The sequence below is a fragment of the Scomber japonicus genome, chromosome 8 (assembly GCF_027409825.1).
Source record: "Scomber japonicus isolate fScoJap1 chromosome 8, fScoJap1.pri, whole genome shotgun sequence".
Classification (NCBI taxonomy): domain Eukaryota; kingdom Metazoa; phylum Chordata; class Actinopteri; order Scombriformes; family Scombridae; genus Scomber; species Scomber japonicus.
Genome location: NC_070585.1, coordinates 4176346 through 4186389, shown reverse-complemented (window position 1 = coordinate 4186389; position 10044 = coordinate 4176346).

Here is a 10044-nt window from a genome sequence, read left to right as displayed (position 1 = left end):
TGAGAAGGCCTCTCGCTCCCCTTGTTGCGAGGAGTACAGAGCTCAGGCTTGTTCTCTCTAACTGTGCCAACCATGGTGATCTTCCTCTTCAGGAACTGCTGGCTGAGTTTATAAGAGAACCCCTTGAGTCCAGCTGTCACATCAAGCTCAACCCTCATCCTCTGGTTCTTCTCTGTGTACACTTGCATCTTCTAAGCATAGCTGGATCAGGTGTCATAGGCCACCCATGTCTTGATGCAGCACTGTGCTGGCTTGTTGGCCATATTCCACCTTGTCTGAAAAAGGAGCTGTAGCAGAGTTATCACCACACATTTAAAACATCACTCATTACCTTTAAAGTCTGTGTAAAGTAAGAATAAATATGTGTTCTGAGTTTGACATACCACAGAAAAGTGTGTTGTTAACCACCCTGCCAAATTTGAATGATTAAAAAAAATCATCAAATATATGAAATTAGGCTTCAAAGTTCTGTAAAACTCTCTTTCTCTGCTCCCAAATGCTGTGGGCGTGTCTGCAGAGTTCGCCCCCTACCAAGTGTCACCTGTCAAAGTCACCACCTCTACCAGAAACTTGGACGCTACGTCTGAGGGCTTTCTGCTGCTAGCTCAGCTGCTAGCCCGGGGGCTAACCCGGCGGCTAGCTCCACGGCTAACCCGGCGGTTAGTAGACTGTAGTAGTAGTAGTGTGTACTGCTGAATATGTTAATACTTCTACAGCAGCAGGGGCGGGTTTATGCAGAGGCACAGCTTGTGAACAGGCAAGGCAGGCAACTGCTTGGGGCCCCAAGCCGTTAGGGGGCCCCCGAGACTCGGGGTGTAAGGGCTGTTTTTACCGAAATGTCTCAAAAATGTATAAACCGCAGTGACCGCATCCCCCTGACCCTTAAACAACGGATGATTTGCAATGACATCTTAGTAGGAAACCTCCTTAAAGGGGCCCCACGTCAATCCCATGATCCCACCTCATGTTAACCTTTGTGATGCTAAATTATCTTTCTGTAAATTGGAAATGAAGCTGAATGAAAATGAAGAGGAGCTATACATCTGGTAGTGAGAAGAGGAAGAAAAAAAAGAGGATGAAGAAAAAAGAAGGAAAGACAGTGGTAAGTGGAGCAGATAATGATATAAGCATAACATTAACATTAAATGACTGCTGTTATTGAACAAATGCTGTTACTTTGTCTAACTAACGGGGAGACAGACTTGAATAGCAGCTAACATTAGTATCAGACATGTATGTTTATGGTGACCACTGCATTAAACTAGCTTACGCAAATGTTAGCTGCTGTTCAGGTGTCTACCCGGTACGTTAGTCTAACGTTAAGTTTGAAACGTAAAAGCGGTATCGTTGTTACGTTTATTCAGGGTTCCCGCGGGGTCTTAAAAAGTCTTATTATGAATTTGGAAATAATACCTTAAAAAGACTTGAAAAAGTCTTGAATTTTGATATCTGGGTCTTAAAATTTGAACAGTATAACTTCTCCGTATCGCATTCTCCTCAAACGTTTAATTTGTCAACTACTATTATTTTTGATAAGCCTAAATAACGTAGCCTAAATGAAGAGTGGCGGAACCAATCATTGAGAACACAACGCTGCCCCTACCGCTCTGCCCCGGGTCCGAGCACGTCACATTGCTACAGCACTACAGACACAGACCACAGCAACAAGCCAAGCAGTAGCAATCTCTCAGAAATACGTGACGCGGGCACGACTTCTTAACACTGAATTCCGTGATGGGGACACGTAATGTGTTAAATTTTCGTGTCGCAATCACGGAAACAATACCAGTGTAAAGTCAATGGGAATCCTCTTTCGTGGTGGTTCAACTACGTCACATAGTGGGCGGGGGATAATATTTCTAATCTATAAATCTTTTATTTTCTAGCGGTTTTTAATTTTTATTTAATTTTTTTTTCAAAGGTATTTCCTTTCATAGTAGGCAAATTATATTAATAATAAGCTACTGAATGATTGATTTTTCACACCTCTGTTTGGCTTGTTGTCTGTGGTCTGTGTCTGTGCTGTGGTGTTATAGCGTTTAATACCACTATGCTGCAATGTTTCATCAATGCTTTACACAGTCCACACTTTCATTTGTTTGAGAAATAAATGAACAGATTTTGAAAAAAAAATGTTTTCTTTGGCGGTAGGTCTGTGAAATAGGTATTAATTTTTTTTATAAATGGTCTTAAAAAGGTCTTAAAAAGACTTAAATTTGACTTGAAGAAACATGTAGGAACCCTGTTATTACTTCACGTTTTGGTTAGTTAGCAAGTGGAGCTGGACCTGCACTCCATTGGCCATGACCGACTCGAGTGCGGTGCGTGCGGCTCTGGCACTGGACGCGGTTATGGCCAGCAAGTTACAAATAAAAAATAAAAAATGCAAAGCTAACCTAACGTTAGTTGCTGTCCTCCTTGATAGCAAGCAGCAGCTCTCTATTAATTTGCTAACTAACAGGGTAACAGAAAGTAAATAAGCTAACGTATAATGTTACAGTATTGAAAATGGGGTATTCAGTATTATAATATCAGCATTGAAGCCCCCTTAACAGTTATTGACATGCTACAGTTTTTTTAACTTTTAACTTGTTTTAAACTGTTTATGCAGTATTTACTGTAAAGTTTACTGGTTGTACCATGCTTGCTGTGCCTGTATGCTGTGTGGACATGGGTGTTTGTTGAAGGTACAAAATGTAATGGAGTGATTTGGAGCTTTTTCTGTAACTAATAAAGTTGTGTAAGAGTTAACAGCTAGCGTTAATCTATGAATGCTATGATAGCAATGAATAATGAAAGCTATGCCCAAGGAGAACAATTAAAAATCTCTCTCTCTATCTCTCTTCAGGATCATTACTTAAATTTATGTCCACAAAACAGACAGGTAAAGTGCCCCTACCAAATGCTGACGATGAAAACCATAAGTCCAGTGTCCCACTAATTGATAACATATGCGATGCCCTGTAAATATTCTTTATCACAATATACACAATTTTGTTTTTTGTCACATCAGTTCCAGCAACATCCCCCTCCAGTGGGATAGTGGCCACTGCACCTGGTGGTTGTCATGAGCAGGAAGAGACACCAGAGGCACATCAAGTGCCCATTCCAAATTATGATACTGATGACTGTGAGTTTAATAAATCAATACATTTTACTTTAATTGATAGCATATACCATGCCCTGTAAAGATTCTTTATGACAATGTATACCCGTCGTCATTTTCTTGCCGCTTATCCGGGGTCTGTATACCCTGTGTTTTGGGGTTTTTCAGTTCCGGCAACATCCACCTCCAGCAGGACAGCAGCTCCTACCCCTCATCATGACATGTCAGCTGCTGCTTTAATTCTAATATGTATGGTATGATATGTGAACATTTGGAATAAAAAAAGTTTTGATTTCATAAGTTTTTCTTTGGTGTCAGATTATTTATAACATAATGGTGATGAACACTGGTCAGAATTTTTGCCTAGGGCCCCAACAGACTCTAGAATCACCTCTGGGTTTATGCCAATCAACACGGCTGTGATTTTTTCAAATCTAAATGGTTGAAATGCTTTTTACACCATTTTTAGAAATACATTTATGACCTATTTAATGTGTTTAGAAGAAAATGTTTGAATTCACTTTACATGATCTTTAATCTATGTTGACTTTTCTCCTGCTCTCCTCATCTTATGCCAATATCTCCAACATACCATGTTTACAATGAACTCACAACACAGGAAGAGAGTATACTTCCTCACCACATAACACTGACAGCGCTACAGTATGGATCAATGAGAAGCGATGAACAAGTGCTAGCTATGTAATTGGCTGCCAGGTAATTTAAGCTAAAGCAACAGCCAATCCACTGATGAAACATGGCACCTTGAAATGAAATGATTACTGGAAAAAAAGGGTGCTATGAAATAAAAGCAGGTTTTGGAAAGTGAACATTTTAAATAAAAACAAATTCAATTCATTAATTCAAAACACTTTATGCACATATGAGTAACTTTTCTAGGATCTGTAAAAGCAAGGTTTAATAATTCATAATACAAAGAGTAATAATTGACTTTATTTGCAATTTAAGATGTCCTGTTGTGTTTTAGCATTTTAGCAATGTCACTACATTTCCTGATAACATTCAAACATCATGTGATTTTCCCCCACTAAGTAGACTAGCACAATATTTCCATATTTAATTTCCCCTTGAAGAAAACCCCCCAGCTCAGATGTGATAAATGACACCACAAATGAATCTGTTTGAGTTTATTTATGTATATTACAAGTAGATGTTTCCACCACTGTTTCTGCTGCTAGCTTGTAGCTTCATTAGCTGCAGTTTCCAGTAACTTCCACATCACTGCACTGCCTGTCCACTGTCATCTGTTTTCAAATGGCAGTTAAAGTGATTTTTGTTAGAACTGAATCACAGTTGGTCACTAGTAAAAACTGGCAGCAACCCACACACACCCAGTAAATACACACATTCTCTCTTCACAAGCACACACACACAAACACACACACAAACACACACACACACACACACACACACACACACACATATATATACTCCAATCACAAATGTTGATCCTTTATCTTAGCTCTTTGGAGTGTTCTTTCTTTTTAGGCCAATAAAAGCCTGGTGCGTTCAATTAAACTGAAATGAACTGAACACTGCTGAGATTTGGCCATTTAATAATAAGAGGAAATGAAAAGAATAAGCAAGAGGAAAAGAGATTAGACTGACTGCAATATTGCTGAACTGCTGGCACTGATATTATTACTGATGTGCAGAATTACTACTACTTATCTGTAAATGTCTATAATTAATACAATAAGAATGTGTGTAGATACTGCTTTGCTTGGTAACAGAAGCGTTTGTTATGTAATTTTAATAAAACTGATTTGATTAGCGAGGGGGAAATGAGATAGAGCCTGTGTGTGTGTGTGTGTGTGTGTGTGTGTGTGTGTGTGTGTGTGTGTGTGTGTATGAACTTGCCTGGGGCTCATGAAGGACTGCCCCAAAAAGGAAAGATTCAACAGTTGTGTGTTGAGAGAGTGGTGTGGGGCGTTCAGGTGCCACCGTGTCATTCACACTCCACTACACAACTGAGAGGGAGGTGGATGGAGAGTGGAGGAGGAGCAGGAGGACAGGTGTAATTTACTCTGGACATTGTAGCCAGCTGGGAAAAGAAGGGAGGAATAAAGGATGAGTTAAAGTATCGAGTGAAATAAAAATAAAAAAAGACGAGCAGAATAGAGAGCAGAGGTGAAACCAGAATTTCTGGTTTCTGTTTTGGAAATAATAGAGTCTCATTCAAAATCATGTAGAGACAAAGGTTACATTTGTGAAGTGGTGTAATATCTATTTCTTATTATTTGTCCTTCACTGACTTTAAAGCTTGACTATATAACTTCTGAAACAAGAAATAACATGAATTCTGAAAACTGATGTTATTGAGTCAGTTCACCCACTTGTTCTTCAAATATTCTTGTTTCTTTGTTGTCTACCTGTGTTCTACATTCTAATGTGTGGACTATAATGTGACAGATTAACCCTTTACATACTGTTCATATTCTGACTCATAATTAGCCTCTACACCAGTTCATGTTGATTAATCCTTAATGAAGCTGTCAGAGAGTCAACATTGTCTATTATATTTATTTATGGGGAAAAAAGAACATTCACAATCACTATTTTATGGTCCAAGAGAACATTCTATAAAATATGATGAATACAACATGTTTGACCTGATTTTCTTTTTTTTATAAACACAAGTCAAATTTGTACATGTCCATATATAAAAATGTGTATCAGCTGCACAACAATTTTAACATTTTATTTTCATTTTTGTATACTGTGGGTCACATTAGGCAAAGTCTGGCTAAAATAAATGTGTAAATGGTGTTTTTACAGCTCTCAAATGTAAAAAAAAAAAAATATATCAAATTTGACCCTGAACAGTATCTAAGGGTTAAACAAATGTCACTGACAATTATTGTCAATATAATTGTCCCACAGCTTTGCACACAAAATGGGCAGAGCATTGTCTATTCAAGAAGGTCAAGAGAACCCAAACCATTAGTATGATGATTAATAAAATGTGATGCAGAGGAAGAGTAGAACACAGGATCATATTTTCTCAAGATTGAAGTGGTACTTCTGACATAATAAGATGTGTGAATATCTCCTTGGAAAAAAATGACATGTGGTTTTATACCAATAAAAAAACAGGAAGTAAACAAAACATAACTCACCTCACAATAACAGAGATACTTGTAGTGCTATTCAGTCAGGTTGTAATGATGATGATCTCTTGAACGAATTGAGTCAAGAGAATGTCAGGAGAAGAAAAGGAAATTCAATATTCTCTTCTCCTGTAATTACCACGTGTAATTGCCACAGTTCAGCAACATGTGCACAGTCTCACCATTTCACTCAAGCTAATGATTACTACACGTTCAACATCATCAGCCTGACAGAGCGCTGAGGTTAAAGAATGAACAGGAAGCTTCAGCAGCAGAGATGACAGGAGTTGTATTGTTTCACAAAAAGCTTCCACAGCTAAGTTACGCTTAACATTACTTATTACCTAATCATATCCCAACAGTATATATTTATTTGTGCTAATTGTAGGGAAATATGCAAGTTGAACTCCTTTAACTAAAGGCAGTATTTCCAGATGAATTTCCCTGAAAGAACCACACTTTGTAAACAGAAGTAAATATTTATTCATTATCCATTTATTATTCTTTATAGAAGTTGAGTTTTATGTCTGCCTGTAGACAAGTGGCACAATTTAGCATGCTGACCTGCTAGGCCCTAACCTAAAATCCATCTTGGTTAAACATTGGAACTAGAAACATTGCACCCTAGACATACAGAAACAGCAGTTAAAGCTTATGCATTTAAAGCAGTTGGAATATAAATTGAAATTGAAGCACTAAAAAGACGTGTTGAAATGTAAGCAGGCTTGGTCAAAAGTTAAGCAACTTGACTAGCTGATCTGCTCTAACATTACTATTTGCATGTTTGTAGTCTTTTACATTTTGCAGCACAGCTATGTAACAGGAGCTATTTATACAAAGCATGCCTTGCAAGTCATTGTGTAATGTAGTGTAGCTCAAGTGACAAGGAAGGTGGCAGGCAGAGACTGAGATTTGAATGATAGTCTGATGTAACAATAATAGTAAGTATCTGCATATGATTACTGGTAAACTAATGGTTAAAACAAACAAGCATAGTGACTTCAATAAATGAACTCTGTAAATATATCACTTTATCCACATTTCTAACCTTTCTAGGAAGAAAGTAAAGTAGCCCTTTAGATCCACAATGTGACGCTAATTTGTCCAAATACTGTATTACCTGTTTAAAGTTTTGTTCCTGAGAATTCAGAGCTACTCAAGTTAGCCGTAGCGAGTAACTCACTTCCGGTCATTTTCACAAAATAAAACACCTGTTGCCTTTTATTATTAAGAAAACCATACCGATAGTTGGTGCTTTTATTTTGAAAACAGGAAGTGAACATACCCTCGCTATAGCTAACTTGAAACCATCGAGGTAGTGATCTGTGACGTTTGTATTTTGGGTTTTTTCAGAAGTTGCGTTGCATCTTGGGTAATTTGAGTGTGAGTAGTCAGCTCTTGATGCATACTCTGCATTTCTGGACAATCTAGTAAACCATCCAGGAACTTCTCACATACTCTAAATCACATACTACGCAGTTGAAACACACTACATACTTCAAATGACGTCAGAGTTAGTACGAGTAGTAGGAAAGTATGCAGTTTCTAACAGACCCTGTGTTTTATATTTATAAGCATGTGAGCTTGAGATGTAGAAGGGTTTGGACATCAGACACATGGATAGAAATTGAATGTAGACCTACTGACAGACTGACTCCACTCTATCACTTTTTGTTAACTTGTCTTTTAATCACCATTCAAGTGAGCGGATTAAGAAGCACAAGAGAATAAAGACTCAAACAAGAGTTAAAGTTCGAAGGAGAGAAAGGACAGAAGGAGTAGCTGAAACAGAGAGGGAGAAGTAGGGAAAGAGTCGGCAGAGAGTGAGCAAGCATTTGGCAGACTGGGAGAGGGAGAGGGAGACGGTAGTGAGCTGGCAGAGCTCAGAGCAGGACCCCAGTGATTTATCCCACAGTCCTGCATTAGTCAGATGGATGTTGCCGTGTGCAGATTAAGATTAGGATACATTCATCAATGCAGCAGAGGACACAAATGCATTACAGCCGGGGAGTAAACAAGGCAGCGGCCGCCGGGGGATCAATGTGCATAATTAAAAGGATAATATGGAACAGCCATCCGTCACTTGGCCATAGAGGTGTCCACTATAAACTGCAAATCACTGGGCGGGATGCTCCTGAGTGTGGACTAAAAGACAAACAGATGGCGCTGCTGAGGATACACTTTCTGTGTTTGTATTTTCAATAGTCAATATTTGAAAAGTAAATGTAAGTTTTAAATGGCATGAGGCAGCGCTTAATTATTCAACATTTTCTTCTATTGTCATTCCAGATCCTGACAATTTCCAAACCAGACCAGATGTGTTCCAGCTCATTTCACTCACCTGATCCCACACCTTTCACACACCTGCTACTCATTCCCTAAGTACTCCCCTAGTATATAAACATCTCCAGACCTACCTACTCATCATCAGAATGTGTATTTAGCCATTCTATCCATATCATCATCAGTCTGTCTGCCTGTTTTTGACCCCAGCTAGCTTATTTATGGCCCATTGGGCTGCTTACATGTTGTTGATCTGTGCCTGCCTCAGTGACTGAGTAAACATTGCTTCCAGTTCAGCTGTGCTGTATGTAGGTGTGTTTCAGTACACCTGTTTTTTTTCATTTTTCAAATAAAAAAGTGGAAATACCAAAGTGGAAAACACTTAGCACATAAATGATGACGTACATGAAGCATGTGCTGTGATCCTGCTGTACAGATGTTGGTCTCTGTAAATGAAAGATTGTGGTCTAGACCTGCTGTATGTGAAATGTTCCCTGAGATAACTTCTGTTGTGATTTGGCACTATAGAAATAAAAGTGACTTGACATCCTCTAAAGCTTCTACTGAAGAGACACACAATAGCAATGAGCAGACTGTAACACTTAATAAAACACATGAAACCAGATAAATATCATATTTCCATTATATTTTCTACATTGTTTTTTTTTTTGTACTGTTTGATGCTTGACAGCTTCTTTTAATCTTGTTACAGGCTCTTCTTCTGCAATGATTGAATGGCCCCTGACTAAAACATTTGCACCACCAACCACTTCATCTTGACGAACCTACACCAAATATTAGCATTATGCAGCTGCATTTCCTTTTTGGTTTTTTTGCAATTTCATTACATTTTTTCCACTTCATTTGGATGGAAACCTGGTGTTTGGGCCTTGTTTTACTGAGCTGATCCATCTAGTGACTGTGATACATAGTGCAATAGTCCTTTATCACATCCAGCTACAGTTTTATGTGGCAGCTGATTGGTTAAGAAATCTGTGCAGGGTTGACAGTGTATGTAATTAAGGCTAATGTTAGCTACGCTTGCATTACATTATGACCTCTAAAAGGCAAATTCCAGTTTCATACAACTTAGATCTTATATTTTGTAGCTTTGGCTGTCATTTCTATAAACAATTAAAAACATAATATTATTAAGTTAATATCTGAGATCTTGGGATGCAGCGATATCACACAGAAAAGTGTGACACAAGAAACACAAGCCATCACATTGCATAGTCAGACAGCTCCACATTTTTATAAAAAAAAAATTCATATAGCACAATGTGTGTAGAGCCTTCATTCTTATAAAGAGGGACAAGATGGAAGATTCTTCAGGAGGAGCAACAGAGGAGGGTTTCCTCTTCCTAGAAAGAAAAACATCCAATAAATGATATTTGTACAAAACAGTATAGTATAACATCACGTCTGGCATACAGCACTTTGATTTGATTTCAGATCCCTGAGAGAATCGGTCCTGCTGTTAGGTTATGAAGAATTTCATTTAGCTGTAGTATGGTTGAAGTT